General features: G+C 46.2%; 1 protein-coding gene across 7 annotated transcripts in view; it reads left to right on the top strand.

Moving 5' to 3' along the window:
• RIPOR2 (RHO family interacting cell polarization regulator 2) overlaps positions 1–15,961 on the top strand; it is a 226,434-nt gene that overhangs the window by 155,245 nt on the left and 55,228 nt on the right. The gene's annotated exons all lie outside the window — the stretch shown is intronic.

The following is a 15,961-nucleotide window of genomic DNA, read 5'->3' as shown; positions in this document are numbered from 1 at the left end:
TTCTGAACACTGACAACCCTTCCCTCTAGGCTGATAGGAAGTCACGTTAAGAAACAGGCGAAGAAAAGTAGGCGAGGAATTCTGCCTTCTCAGCTGAAGGAAAATGGAGTTGGGTAGACACAAGAGCCCATCTGGGGGGTAGACACTCAGATTCTAGTTTCTGTTCCTCCAACAGTCTTGTGGACCGTGCCCTGCAGGTCAGTTGCCTTACCTAAGCAACAGGCATTGTGATAACTATCACACCCGACACAGTTGCTATCGGGATGTAGAGTAGCTGTCAAAGCATTTGGAAAGGGGGAATCTGCAGACCTAAAATGTTATTACCCATCTCCTCTTCGAGGCCCTGAGGCTATGCTAGAGACACACACAGCTGCTTAGCCCCCAGATGAACTGTTCTATTTCTTTCCAAAGGGTCACCTATCATAGATTCTTCTTAATTTAGCACTTGATACTACATTCTTTGGAAAGAAGCGCCATATGCTGGAGAAGGTCTCTGTCCATTGGCTTGGACGCCTACCCTCCCTACATGGAGATTATTTCATTTTTGTTTGTTTTCGCATGGTTCTTATTATCCAGTCCCACACCCAGCCCCAGTTTGCTTAAAGTATGCATTTGTTTCTGCAAGTCCTGGCAGCCTTAGACCTCTCTGTCCCCTTGTCGATGGTCAAAGTCTCAAGGTACTCCCACGAGCTTCTCCCTGCAAGCCAGAGAACAGAAGCAAACTCTGAGGCGTCCTGACCACACAGCTCCCCTTCCGTTGGCCCAAGAGACATGGTTCCAGCTCGGAGTGCCTGTGTTTATACAGATGTTGGCCCGAGGGCAGTGGAAAATTAGGTGGATTTGGAACCTAAAGCCAGTTAATTTGACCATCAGTGTGGTCAAATTATAGACTTCTTGTTTGCTTTGAAGTGGGATAGAGTAGACCCACCAAGCTGAAAGGCCAAACAAAATCTCCTCCTCTTTCTAGAGAAAACAGGCACAAATTTCTCTCCTTGATGACTTCATCTTTTTCTGCACCACGATCTGAGCAACTCAAGGACTATCCTGCATCGCATCCATCTTGCCTTTTATCGTGTCCTGAAGTGCCCTATAAAGGAGGCAAAGGTTAAAAATTATTCTCTCCTGGATAAGCGTCTGCTTTCAGCTCAGGTCATGATGCCAGGGTCCTGGGATTTTTATTTATCTGAGAGACAGTGAGAGAAAGAGAGCATGAGAAGGTCAGAGGGAGAAGCAGACTCCCCGCTGAGCAGAGAGCCCCATGCGGGACTTGATCCTGATCGGGACCTGAGCCAAAGGCAGTCACTTAACCTACTGAGCCACCCAGGTGTCTGTGGCGGAAGCATTTTAAAGTAAATCTAAACCTTAGGTGTTTTCACTCTTACATCCTTTGGTGTGTGTCTCAAAAGTATGCCCTTTTTCTCACATAATCCGTGTTCCACTCCGTACCTAAACAATTAGTAACAGTTCTGATTAATATACATTTCATATTAAAATGTCCCAAATGTCGGGGCGCCTGGGTGGCTCAGTGGGCTAAGCTGCTGCCTTCAGCTCAGGTCATGATCTCAGGGTCCTGAGATCGAGCCCCGCATCGGGCTCTCTGCTCAGTGGGGAGCCTGCTTCCTCCTCTATCTCTGCCTGCCTCTCTGCCTACTTGTGATCTCTCTGTCAAATAAATAAATAAAATCTTTTTTTAAAAATGTCCCAAATGTCGAAAATATGACCTTAGTTTTGTCGGTTTGGCATCATGATCAACACAGGATCCACACGTCCCATCGGGTTAGTGTTTCCATTGAGTCTCTTGTTGCCCTTCCCCTTCTTTTTCCCTTTAAGAAATTATTTGATCAGTGAGGCGTCTGAGGTCCTGCAAAGTGGTCCTTTAGTGACATTAGTCAGTTCCCTGTTTTATTTCTCCCTGGCTTCCAAAGAATCATCGGGTCTCACTCTGTTTAGAACGCCGCCCAGGCTGATGGAGGGGGAGGGCAGAGACGGTGGGTAAAGACCCATGAAAATGAGTGACAACCACTTTCTCACTGGTGAACCAGGGAAAAACTTTGAAAGACAGGCGGCAGAGGAAGGCCAAGCATTGCAGAGTGAGATCTGAGTCCCAGAAAACTAAAAATAGTTCTTCACACAGTTCTGGTGTGACCCAGCGAATGGGGTAAATTCGGTGAGGGATCATAGGGAAGGTCCTATGATCCCAGAGAACAGGGTTTCAAGCTGATGAGAAGCGGTGGTTGAGAGGGGCATTAGAGAAGACGGTGCTCTTGGGAAGTCTTCCAACCCCTCATCTTCCTGCTCTATAAAAATGCATCTGGGGTGCCTGGATAGCTCCATTGTTTAAGCGTCTGATTCTTGGTTTTGCTCAGATCATGATCTTGGGGTCCTGGGTTCGAGGCCTGTGTTGGGCTCTGAGCTTAGTGCAGAGTCTGGTTGTCCCTCTCCCTCCCCTCTGCTCCTCTTTTCACACACATTCTCTCTCTCTCAAATAAATAATCTTTTTTAAAAAAGAATGGACCTGACCCCCTCTAGATAAATTGACTCAGGACAGTGAGTGGGCAGAAGGGATTGTTGGTTGCTAAGAGTGGAAGTTAACTTACTAGCCTGAGTGAGAGAGCTTAGGGTTGGTCATAGGAGTCATGCAGGCACCTGAGAGGGGAAAGCATCCTGACTGTGCCTTTTGGGCTCCAGACCCAAGCAATACAGCATTTCACATGTGTACAAAGAAGTCTGTCATGTATCCTTTGTCTTGCGTGTTAGAAATTTACTGTATGTGGAAGGACCCAGTTCTTTGGTGTGGGTCTTTCTTTGGTAGGAAGAAGCCATAAACATTTATTCTTTCTTTGCACTAAATTGTACTTTAAGCTAAGGAAGGCATGGACTTTTTGCTTCATTGCTGTTTTTACAGCTTCAGATCCTCTGGACAAAGCAAAGGACAGTAAGAAATTCCTAACCAGTCTTGGTGGTGTACCCTAAAAAGGAACCTAATTCTGCTTTGTTGAGAATCTAGCTCTACCTAACTGCTTTGCATTCTGATGATTAAGTATTTGTTTTTGGCAACCAAAAATAACTCAGCAAATGTTATTCACATGGCTACCTTCTTGGTATGCAGCAGCAAAAACCACGATCCTTATTATAGCTGCTTAATTTGCCAAAATTACCATGCAGAGAACATGTGTCCAGAGGACAAATCTGAAAAGCCACTCAGCTCTGAAGCTGCTGGCACATGGCGGCACGTTCGTACACAGCCTAACCCTGTTAGAGTCCCAGAATAACACCGATGCCAACTTCTTCCAAAACGAACCCATCAGCACAGTTTACTTGAGCCGGACTTTGTTTAGTAATAACTCACATGCCGTCATACCAAACACCCCAGATGTAGGGAGACCAAGGTAAAATTATCAGAGGAATGTACTTCAGGGCAGGGAGAATTCAACATGACAGATCAAGTTCTCCCTATGAATACATAATGACTGGAAAGTGCCGGTATCCAGCTCATGTCCTTAGCAAAAACGTTTCTCTGTTTATAGGCTCCTTAAAAAAAAATTATGAAGTCTAGCAAACATCTCTACACTTTCATCAGACTGTAGTGTGATTGCTCTTTGAGCAACTGACTCATGTAACGGGCTCGCTCCAACACCAATATCCCTTTATTAATTATTAATTTTCACAATAAATCTGTGCTATGAGAAGTCTTTCTATAAACTGAGTTACATCAATAGCTAACAGTAAGCAACTGTGAGCCATCAGAAAACATTATCATTGGGGCGTCTGGGGGGGCTCTGCGGGTTAAGCTGTCTTTTGATCTCAGCCCGGGTCTTGATCTCAGGGTCGGGAGTTCAAGCCCCGAGTGGAGCCTACTTAAAAACAACAACGGGGGAACCTGGGTGGCTCCGTGGGTTAAGCCTCTACCTTCGGCTCGGGTCATGATCTCAGGGTCCTGGGATCTGGCCCCACATTGGGCTCTCTGCTCGGTGGGGAGCCTGCTTACCCCTCTCTCTCTGCCTGTCTCTCTGCCTGCTTGTGATCTTTCTCTCTCTGTTAAATAAATAAAAAATCTTAAAACAAACAGCAACAGAACATACTGTTGTGTGCAGACTTATAAAAGCCCACGACACAGGCCTTAACCAAGAAAATGACTTCTGTAAGGTCATGAAAGTATGTCTTGTTCACATACGCAAGTAGGAACAGAGACTATGAATAATAATACACATCTTCCCACATAAATTCTGTACCCTTCCCTCCTCTGGATAAGCCCTCACTAGTTTTTTGGGTTGTTTGGTTTTTTGGCTTTTTGGATTTTGTTTTTTGTTTTTGTAGAAAAAAGCCAAGTTAGGGACTCTGGGGGCCAAACCCCAGAAGGAGTCCAGGTGCGCCAACTGGGTCTCTTCTTGGTTTCCAGCCCCCCAAACCTCCCAGGAGCAGTCCTGCGTACCCTTAGGTGTCATTTTCAAATCTATAATAAGATGCCTGAATGCTAAGCGTTTGAAGTGCTGCTTTTAAAAGTGTTGTCATAACAACAGGAATAAAATGACGAAAGTAACTCGAGTTTGAAAGAACTGCTTGAGTTTTAAGTCCATTGTGTTGCCTTCATGTCGCGAGAGCTTAGTAACCTCCTGCCTACCTCGGAGGAAGGCGTGATCACTTCACATCACCACGATCGAGTCTTTGGCTTTAACTGTATTTGTCATCACGTAATCGTCCATCAATTCGGTTTACTTGTTTAGATGGGAGAAAAAAAAACAAAAAAAAAACGAATGGACCATATGCAGTAATATGTCTCAGTCTGATTATGTAAGCCATATCTGAAAAGCTTTAAGGTCGTTTATCCTTTTGGGCGTCTGTCTGGCTCAGTCAGTCAAGATCAAGATCAACTCTTGATCTTGGGGTTATGAGTTTGAGCCCCACATTTGGTGTTGAGATTGCTTAAAAACAATCTTAGAAAAAAACAAGATAATTTATCCTTTCTCCGAGATGAAACATACCACACAGCTTGATTACAAGGCACTTTTCCTTTTTCTATGTCTCGTTCTTGTTAATGAATGTCAATGTTCGTCACACGTGCTAGACAAGGGGACAAGCACATTGTGCATAATTCTGTTTCCCAGCACACTCCTGGGTACCTTCTCCTAGACACTTCATGGCGTTTTTCTTCTGCTTAAGATTTCCGAGCTTTAGCTCGGTTCTAGTGAAACAGTAAAAAAATAGGAGCTTACAAAAATGGTAATATCTGTAGAGGCAAATAGCAATAGAAGATGTCGGTATCATTTTGATGTTTCTTTGAAGTAGAGAAGCAGCACTGGCCGTTGGCGAGAAATTAGTTGCTAAGCTGTAGGCATAAACAGGCCGCCTGCGGGAAAGCCTGAAGGAGTTGATGGTACCAGGCACGGGGCCATTTTCTTCTCTATCAGGGCGTTGTTTTCAATCTGCTGATCAGAAAGTGAGGCTCTGTGGTGGGTGTATGTTTCTCTCGGCAAGATCAGCCAAGCTGTCTTTGGGGACAGTGTTCCCAGGAGGTTTTTTTCCCCTTTTGATAGGCGTGGTTTTTAATATACATATAGGTCCCTGGACTTACTATTGCTCATAGCTTCAGCCTCACTGAAGTACAGAAGGTTCTTTCCTTCGAACCGGCAAACAGGTGGTCTTGCCTGGCTCCGGAGCCTGCGCCACGTGAAGGTCCATGAGTATTCTAGACTTGGCGTTTCAGGATGAGCTGCGACGTTAGTCAGGATCCACCAGCCCCCCTTACGATTGCAGCTTTATGTCCCAAATCATTTCTCGTCTATTATCACCAGGCCAGCTGCCGCTCCCTGCATGTATTTGATCCACCAGGATAGAGGAAGAAACAGAGTTTTCGTTTTCCGGAGGCTGAAATGGTGTCAGTTACCTCCGGGCCTTTGCAACTGACGGTCCCAGTGAATAGACACGCTCTTAACATTTCTTCTTTACTCTTCAGGTGAGTCAGCGAGAGCCTTAAAATAGCTTCACCGTGCTCTGCCGTCACTGCTTGAGTGGTGACAAAAGAGAGAGAAAGAAGGAAGCAGTCACATCAAATTACTTTATTTCTGTAGGTCTCTTCACTTGTAAAATGTATATGGTTTTACAATTAATACATTCCACTTGATTGAGAAAAGTCAGATGCATCTTCAAAGGACAAGTTCTAGTTAACGGGAGAAACCAGTCGTTCACACCGAGCCTTGTACGTACGTTATCTCATTTTCTCCTTGCAGCAAACGAGGTGACTTAGATATTGTTGTCCTCATTTTATTGAGAAAAATTGGAGCGTAGAGGGGACCAGTGACTTGGGTGAAACCTGGATCAGCCCACGTTTTCTATCCTACTCTGTACCAAGAATCAAAGAAGGTGGTACGGATAGATGGTGCCGACCCTCAGGAGTTTATAGCTTGGTCAAAGAGATGCGATAGTCAAGAGAATAGTTCTAAGACAAGGGGGGTCTCTGAGTATGTGAGTTCCCGCCAGTGATGTGGGGTTTTGCAGTTCATGAGGCAAGACCCCTTAGCTGAACTGCTTAGAAAATGCTTTGGAGAACAGTTGGCTTTTGTGTCAATGAAAGTAATGGGTCAAACTCATGGAATAAGAATCCGTGAGTCCATCCTGACAGTGAGGGAATAAACAAACAAATACATTAAAAAGATTAAGGAAAGCTCTTTCTCATAATAGAGAAAGGTTACTGAGTTCAAAGAGTACCATTCTGCCACTATCATAGTAATCCTTGATTTGGGCAGGAACCATCAATGGAGGCTGAAACTCCTGAGTCAGAGTAATAAGATATTTGCGTAGCCTCAAAGCACCTCCTCACCAGCCACTTATCAACTGCAGAGGCAAAAATAGTAACTTTCCAGGAGAGAAGCTGGCCAAGCACACCCCAACCTAGTGATCAACGTTAACGTCACCAGCCATGGGGCCACGTGACTCCTTGTGTCTTCTGATGCGATTCTTTAAAAGGACAGTAGTATCACTTATGTGATATCACTGCCCAAAATGTGGAGCCTGTATCTAATTATGAGAAAATGTCAGAAAAACCCAAACTAAGGAACATTCTGGATCACAGCTGGTGTGTACCCTAAGAAAGTGTTGATGTCATGAAAGACAAAGGCCAAGGAAACATCCCAGATTAGAGGAGACTAATCTAGACACATGACAAGAGAGACAGTGCAGGATTCTGGATCGGCTCCTGTCGTGTGGGTGGGGGGATGGCCTGTGGTACGTTACCGGGGACAACGGGTGAAATTTGAATAAGGTCTGCACATTAGAGAATAGTAGTATGCTCACGTTTAATTTCCTGATATTAACAATCGTACTAGGGCCATGTAAGTGAATGTCTATGTTCTTTGGAAGTACACACGGTTGTATTTAAAAGTAAATTTGCATCTTATTTGCAAATTGCTCAATGGGGAAGAGCAAATATACTTGTAAATATGTATATGCAAATTGCCCTCAAATGATTTAGGAAATAATGTGTGTGTGTATGTGTGTACATGGGGAGGATGACAAAGTAAAATGTAACAGTCATCAACTAATAACGAATCTGGACAAAGGATATAGGAGAGCTTCTTGTACTTTTTTTTACCCCTTTTCTGTAAGCTTTAAATTATTTCAAAATCACATTTTTTTAAGTTGGCTTTTGAACTATGCTTCCCAAGCACTCGTGTGTTTAGTCCTTATCAGTGTTTAAAGTAGCACAGTTTTGTCATTATCTAAAAATCGCTATATTCAGAAAGATGCTAGTTTCCAGCTTTGTAGCTTTTACCGCTCCAGATCATTCCCGTCCTGGAGGTAGCCAGTTTTACCTCTTTTATGAAACTTCTGGTGGCCCCTGTCTCCCTGATCTTCCTCTCTATGGAGAGAAGTTTGTAGCTTGTTTGAAGAGATAAAATATTCAGGGAAAATTGTTATAATACAGGTGGGTCCCTGAGTCTGTGAGTTCTCAGGGGTGATGCTCTAGATTTTACGTTATTATTAACAGTGAGACTTCTTAAGCATTTACTACATACCAGGCATTGTGTATGTTTGCTCATTGGCACATCACAAAAATCCTCTAAGGGTTTTTCCTTTATATAAATGAGGACCCTGGGGTTCAGAAAAGTAACACATGAAAGTTCCAGCAACCATTAAGTGTCCAGCCCGGACTGAGCCCAGATTCCTGTCCTCTCTACCCTGCTGCTTTCCTGGAGCCTGCGACATAGGTCCTACTCCTTGCTATTCCCCACATCACCGACTGTCTCCCACCTGCTTAGGTATGGCCGTATCTTCCTCTCCAGTTGCATTATTAAGGCTGGTTAAAGCAGAGAGCCGTTTGGGTTCTCTTTGGACCTTGGACAATGGTCGAAGCCCGCCAGCACTGAGCACACCCCATACACTTCATTATGTCTCGATTGAGAGAAATAATCCCAGTTCCCAGAGATTCTGAAGATGAGTTTCTTTCCATTTCCCCCAAGTTCATTGAACCTGAGTCTTCATTATTCCAACCTCTGTGTTTCTCAAGCGCTTTACCTCCTAGAAAGGACTCCTGGATTTTAGGTGTGTTTTCAGGCAGACATCCTACGGTCTGCAGGGATGATGAGAAGTCAGGTTTCGGAGATGTCTGCGTAGCCTTGCAGTTGTAACCCTGAATGCTGCCTTGATCTCAGCTGGATCTCATAATCCCTGCCTGTTACTATGGGGAGAAAATACGACTCCCATTCTACGGACACCAGATTGGAGATCCAGCAAGTTTGGGACTCGCCCAAGAGGCCATGTTGGCTCTTCCATCTCTTGCTGAGGAATGAGGCCATACTGGATTGTTCTATAGATTTCTGTATCCAGCCAGGTCACTTCTTAGGGTCACGTGTCATGCATGCATTTATTATCTGGTTAACAACGTTGGCAGCCGAGAAGCAAATATTAGCATTGACTTCATTTATTTTAAAGCAGTATGTTACAAAAAATAGCCGGTGACTTCAATATATCTACTTTTTTAAAAAGATTAGTCAACTTCTGTAATAGGTACCTTGCAACCATGTAATAAGCAGACACCTATTTTTAGGATTCATCTTAAATAATCATTTAGCATAGCAGGCTATTTACATCTGGCCCACATGCCTCTTTCAGACAGCTGAATTATACTTCTGCTCTTGACCAAGGTGTGGGGGAGCATAAAGAGAGGATGGCACCGTTAGGAAGCAGAGCAGAGGAGCACAAAGCGGGCATGCAGAAGTGACTCAGAAGGCGCAGGGGCTGGGGAGGCGGGTGCCTCGTCCTGCAGGGCCTCGGGACCAAATCACGAAGTCCTCACCTCTCAGGTGATTGGTCATTGATTCGGCCTTTCCCTTTTCAAGTCCTGGTTTCTTGGCACTTCCTCTTGCAGAAGGAATGGTGACTTTCTCTAAAAATGACTTTTAAATAGCTTTATTGATGTGGAATTCGCATACTGTGAAATTCATTCGTCCTGAGTGTACGGTTTAGGTCTTGGGAACTGTGTCCAGTTGTCTGACCATGACCAGAGCACAGTTTTAGTGTGACCCCACGGCCCCTCAAAGGTCTCTCCTGCCCCTGTGCCTGCTCCCGTCCTTGGCACCAAGCAAACCCTGGCATTGAGAGCATTTGTCACTTTTGCCGATGTGTCGCCCCAGCCACCTTCCACCTGACCTGCTGGTCATCGTCCCATCTCGGAGGATCGGTCTCAGTCTGACTTCTGGGGAGAGTATAGCTTTGAAACTGTGGCGACCGTTGGGTTTTCAGTAGACCCTCTCCTCTCATGAGAAATGCTTTGGTGAGGGCGCCTGGGTGGCTCAGTGGGTTAAGCCACTGCCTTCGGCTCAGGTCATGATCTCAGGGTCCTGGGATCGAGTCCCGCATCGGGCTCTCTGCTCAGAGGGGAGCCTGCTTCCCTCTCTCTCTCTCTCTGCCTGCCTCTCTGTCTACTTGTGATCTCTCTCTGTCAAATAAATAAATAAAATCTTTAAAAAAAAAAAAAAAGAAAGAAAGAAAGAAATGCTTTGGTGAGAACAGAGATACCTCTATTGGCATCATTCAGAAAGCTCAGATGTCTCCTATTTCCTGTCATCGGTGGGAATCTTCCAGAATTACCCGTATGTGTTCTTAACCAAAAGATTTGATTAAATAAACAGAGGAAAGCACCCTCAAAGCCTTTCTCTTTGAGGGTTAGGGCAATGTCATGAGCTTTGGTGTCCCGCGACTCAAGCATGAGCTAATGCTAATTGTTCCCTCATTTCCCAAAGAGAAACCCTGGTGTCACCCTTGCAGGGTCCCCCTTGCCTTTGGCCACATCTTAAAATCAGAAATAAAAAGCATGTATCATATAGACTGGTTGGATTTCCTTTTACTTTCCAAAGGAGCACACGAACTCTGGGGTAGACCTAAGTTCCCTTTTAAAGATAGTTTAAGGAAAAAACTCATTTATAAACCCCTCGACATGGCCCTATAAAAAGAATCTGATAAAAATAAGCAGGATACAAAATTTAGCATGGATTATGTTCCAAATCTTTATGTTTTAAATGGAAAGGAGAGACTCGAGGAATACGAAATACACCCTAATTCTACTGGTGGTTGTCCTTGGGTGACGGAGCAGGCTGGTTCTCTCTGTCCTGCCTTTTTCCCACTTCTTTTGTATTTTCTTGATACAGCAGAGTGCTTTTATGCTTAGAAAAACTCAAAATAACCCAATAATTCCCATTTCCGCCAACAAACCTCAGTATACTTTAACGGTCATCTTCACATTCCTTCTAGCAGATGAGACCGTCTGTCCATTTCCTTTATGGGTGAATCCATGCCTCTCTGAATTAGTCAGCGTGGAGACTTGCCGAAAGGAGGTCAGCCTGTGACTGGGTTCTCGGGGTCCTTACCATAGCAGCCCTAACCTCACGGGGCCCCAAGAGGAACGGCTCCAGTCTGGGGAGGGGGTTCCAGCTTGAGCCAGTCAAACTCCCAAGAACAGACAAAGCCGCTGATAAAAATACAGTGGAACATAGACGTGTGACCAGGACTGAGATTTTCAAAGGTTTTTCTTCCTCTTTTGTGACTTCTGCTGGGAGTGTTAACACGGGCTGTGGAGGGCCCTGCTGAGCCATAAAAGCTCTCCTCGCCTGCCACGCAAGCAACTCTCTGGGGGTGATTTCTATCACTCATTCATTTCTTCTTGACAGTTGGCTGACCGCTAAGCTCCCCAGAGAGCAGCCTTCCCCCTGCCCCCCACTCTGAATCACACTCAGATGTGCACGTTCTGTTTCCGGTCCAAACAGGGAAGGAGACCTGCTGGAGGGAGGGAGGGAGGAAGGGGGTGTCCTTGATCCCCTGGCCTCTTTTTATCTGCCTCAGCCCCTTCCCCAGACCCTGCCATCCCCAGGCTCTGTGCCCTTCTTCAAAAGCTGTCTGCTGATTGGAGTTGCTACCTTCTAATTTAAACAAACTCGAGGACTTTCCGTCCAGGGGTGGCGGTCCCTAGCACCCACCGGGGCCCAGGGCACCTGTATCCCCGTGTTAGGATGTGTAAAATCCAAAAGCCCCTGGTCTGTGCTGGGGTCCTATCACTGCGCAGCGGAGGAGGAAGCCGCAGGATTTATTGCAGAAACAGCCAAGAGAAACAGCTGGGGCCTTCTGGCTTGTTTTTCAGAGGCTCAGCTCCAAACGGGAGGGGGTGTTTAAGTCAAGGTTCTTGGGATTCTTTCCGGAGAAGTTCCGTCCTTCTCACAGATCGGAGAGGTGGGAGAGCTGCCTGGTACAACCGCTGGGCCTCTTGGGACAAAGCACAGTGAGGAGCAGACCCCCAGCTTGACCAGAGGCCTGAGAATTTGTGACACCAACCACATTATTTCTTAGAAATCGTATTTCTCCTTTGAAAGCCTTGTAAATGTACACAACAGTGTAAATATACTTGCTGCCCAACACTTAACCAGGTATGTTCCTTTTTTGTCCTTTTATAAATTGAGGCATCATTGACAAGCAGTAGCCTATGAATTTCAGGGGTACATCACAGCCAGTCACCATTTTTCCACGTTAGGAAGTGACCCCCCAGGATAAGTCTCATTGTCATCTGTCCCATCATATGTGCTCTTCTGTGCGGCATTCTTTTTCCTCCCGTCCTAACTCGGGGCAGCTTCAAATGTCTGCAATTCCTAAAAAAGATTTTTGCATGGCGGGGCACCCAGGTGGCTCAGTCACTGAAGTGTCTGCCTTTGGCTCAGGTCATGATCCCGGGGCCCTGGGATCGAGCCTCGTGTTGGGCTCCCTGCTCAGCTGGGAAGTCTGTTCCTCTGTCTCCCTCTGCACCCCCTCTTTCTCTCTCTCTCTCTCTCTCCAATAAATAAATACGTAAAATCTAAAAAAAAAAAATTTTTTTTTGCATCATACAAATCATACATATTTCCTTTATGAAAGTGAATACAAACATTAAAAGATGGCTGACTACCCCTCCATCCCCGTGCTCCGTAGACGTTTTCTGAACTTTGTGGACGTTTTCTGAACTTTCATATTCCGCGCACATGATTGTATGTTCTGTTTGTAACACTCCTGGTGTCACACTCTGCTTTGTTCTGGAGTTTGTAGGTCTATTGACTTTAAAACTGCCACAGAAGATCCTGTCCCGTGGTTTTGCCATAACGTACTGACCATTGCCCGAAAGATTAGCCTATCCTGTCCGTTTCTCCACTGCTACGTTGCCTATCGTGAGCACCCCCGTAGAGGCCCCTTGGTGAGCTTGAGTCTTTGTCTACAGGACGGACCGAAGAGTAGATGTCGTGCTCTAAAGGATCCCCGCGTTTTACTTCCCGAACACATGCTGCCAAATTACCCTCCAAAGTTTGGGTACCGCTTTCTACCCCTAAGGACAATGATAGCGCCGTTCCACTGTGGTCCTTTTTTTCCAGTTAAGGCTTTTAGGCCAAAGGAGCATCCGCTGTTAAGATGTAAATCGCTCTGGGGAAATGACTGGTTTTAAGTCTTTAAAGCCTTGAAAGGCAACCGTGTCGTTTTGGGGGTGGTTTGGCTGCCGCTGGGAACACTGCATCCGTGGGATTTCTAGGAAGCCAGGAAGGAGCCTGTAGACTTGGCTGACTCAGCGGGCCCGAGGTGGGGGTGGAGTCACCAAAAAGGTGATAACAGAGCGTCTGTGGGATAGCTGGCAAGTGGAAGGAGATGGGAGAGCTGGGAGACGGGTCTGGGTCCCGAAGAACTGGGGGAACTGACCCTGCTTCAGAATTAAGGGTGTGGACGGGGCACACGTGTGATTACTCTGGTTCCTAAGACCTCCTCCTCCGTCTACCCCGTCCCCACCTTCTCCCTTCCTCCAGGAGCCTGACTGTGTAGGGACTGCGCTCCTTAGTTTTACGACTCTCCTGGGGCAGCGGGGCAGCCTCCAGGAGAATGGACCTGCAGGATAGAGATCTCAGCCTAAACCAGCTCGCGGCCAAATTCTTTCCCGCTAATGATCATTTCTAAGACCAGAAAGGCTCATTCCTGCGAATCATCCATTCAGCCTATAAGTATGATGAAAAGCTTCTCAGGGTTTTACCCATCCCGAAGCATTTCACATTCTGAGAACCTTGGGCAAAGGTTTGTTTTAGGCTCATGACCTTTCCTTATCTATCACTGAACCGGGGAAGAAGGTAAATTATTCTACCGTCTGGTTGATGTGTTTTACTCTCTCACTGTTTAATTCATTTAACCAGACAGTTAAACTTTGCAAAGAGAGGCTTATTTAAAACCGAATAGTCCTTTCAAAAAGTTGGATTTGAGAAATTGTAGCAGATTCTTTTAACTGAAGTTTTAAAGTTTCAAAAAAAAAACTGAAAATTTCATCCAACATCACCTTTCCCCACCCCCCTTTTCTTTGCTGAGACTAAGAATCACGTGAGGGCCTTTTCAAAGTCTGGATCCCCACGTGGCACTCTGCATTAGTTAAACTGAATGCCTGGGCAAGGGGAACCAGAGGCCCGCAGTGGAAACCACCAAGCCAATGGATAAGAGAAAAAAAATCTTTTTGGCTTAAAAATTTCTAGGAAGTAGAAGATAACTGTGCCGTTAAGATATTTTAAATGCTTTCATTCTTTTCCTGTGGTCAAAGAACTCCATAATGCAACAGTAGATCGAGTGAACAGTAATTTACAAAATGAGATACAATACTAATAAAATTTGCCAAATTTTTTTTTTAAGATTTTATTTATTTATTTGACAGAGAGAGATCACAAGTACGCAGAGAGGCAGGCAGAGAGAACGAGAGAGAAGCAGGCTCCCTGCCGAGCAGAGCGCCCGATGCGGGACTCGATCCCAGGACCCTGAGATCATGACCTGAGCCGAAGGCAGCGGCTTAAACCACTGAGCCACCCAGGCGCCCAAAATTTGCCAAATTTTGGGAAACCTGGGTGGCTCAGTCAGTTGAGCGTGTGACTCCTGATCTCTGCTCAGGTCTTGATCTCATGGTCATCAGTTCAAGCCCGACCTGGGCTCCATGCTGGGCGTGGCACCTATTTGAAAAATTTTTTTTTGCTAATTTAAGCCTTTTGGTGCGTTTTTTATTATAACACGAGTAAAGAAATAACACAAACTGTAGCGTCTTCTTGATGTTCATGACGAGTTTGCATGTAGACACAAAGGTCGCTCAGGCATGCTTTCTGCACCTGAGCAGTGGACAGACCTCTTCGTAAGCGGCCAAGGGCACTTAGGAGAACCTCATCAAGTCCTGCATTTTGTCCTGCCATGGGTGCACTAGATACGAACTTTACTGCCGCTTTATCAGTTTGAAAATTTTAAAGAATGCCTGCAAAACTTAAACTCACCCCAGCCTCTCCCAAGGCTGGAATGGAAGGGGTGGGACACCCGTCCTGTCCCATCCGGGTCAGAGAGCGAGCCGGCTGCCTCCTGCAGGGCTGGCGGAGAGTGAGTCAACACCTGTGCATTGCAAGAATGCTTGCAGAGCCCAGAGCGGTTCTTCTGCAGGGGCGGGGGAGGGAATGAGGGGATTGAAAAACCAGCCGCCCTCTGGGGGAGGGGCCCTCCGTCCTCTCTCTGGGGAAGCAACTCAGGCCAACCTCCTTCCTTTGCTGAGCTGCCAGGAGTAGCTTTGAGTAAGACCTGGCTGAGGGGGCTCTTCCCTCACACTCTAGCATCCTATCCTATCTTCTGGCACATCTGGATAGACGGGAAGTTCTGCTGCCCTGTCTCTTAGCTGCTTAGCTTGCTTGCGGGCTGGGTCTTTCGAGGACAGTGGTTGATGCCTTCACAAGGGCCAGTATGGTGTCTGCCCACCTTGGAAGCCCTCAGCCTGGACAGTAGCTGCCTTCCCCTGCTCCTGGGAGCCTGTTCCTCGACCGCCCCCCACTCCTCAAGGGTCCCTGCTAAGACAACGTGCTTCCAGGGCCCCTGACCTAGGGGCATAGAGTTCCCGGACAGCTCAGACGCGTCCTTTGGGGGAAATGACCTTGGACTTGCATCCCACCAAAGCTGTGTTTGGACAGTCCGTGTTAGTCGTATGTGGGGAGTCGAGACAAGAGCCAAGCAAGCGGGCGGAACGGGGTGGCTGCTTCCCGCCGTCTTCCCTCTCCCTCGGTCCCTCTGCTCTGGCGTGTGTATCCTCAGAACCTGACCATGAGCCCTTGTGGGAGGATCTCCATACTCACCTCCTTCTGCACCACCACGATAGTGCGCGATCCTATCTGAGACTTAAGGGTAGAGAAAAGGAGAACACGTTGAAGTGAATTCATCTCTAAAGAAACCTAGTGTTTTCAGCCATCTGGCTTCTCAGTGTCAGATTCTCCCCTGAGATTGGACTGGGTTTTGAACGTGATTCAGGACCTGGCTGACGCTTTGACTTGACCTATTTGTGTGTTTCTGCTGTTGTTTTTCTTGTGCAACAGAGGTAAACATTCCAAAGTGTTCATGTATTTGAACCTTGTCTTTAAAAATATGTGTATCTCCCTGAAAAGAAACCTAAACCTAAAATGACTGATAA

This window comes from Meles meles, chromosome 5 (assembly GCF_922984935.1).
Source record: "Meles meles chromosome 5, mMelMel3.1 paternal haplotype, whole genome shotgun sequence".
In the NCBI taxonomy this organism is placed as follows: domain Eukaryota; kingdom Metazoa; phylum Chordata; class Mammalia; order Carnivora; family Mustelidae; genus Meles; species Meles meles.
The sequence above is the reverse complement of the archived record's forward strand: the minus strand, read 5'-3'. Positions and strand labels throughout refer to the sequence as shown.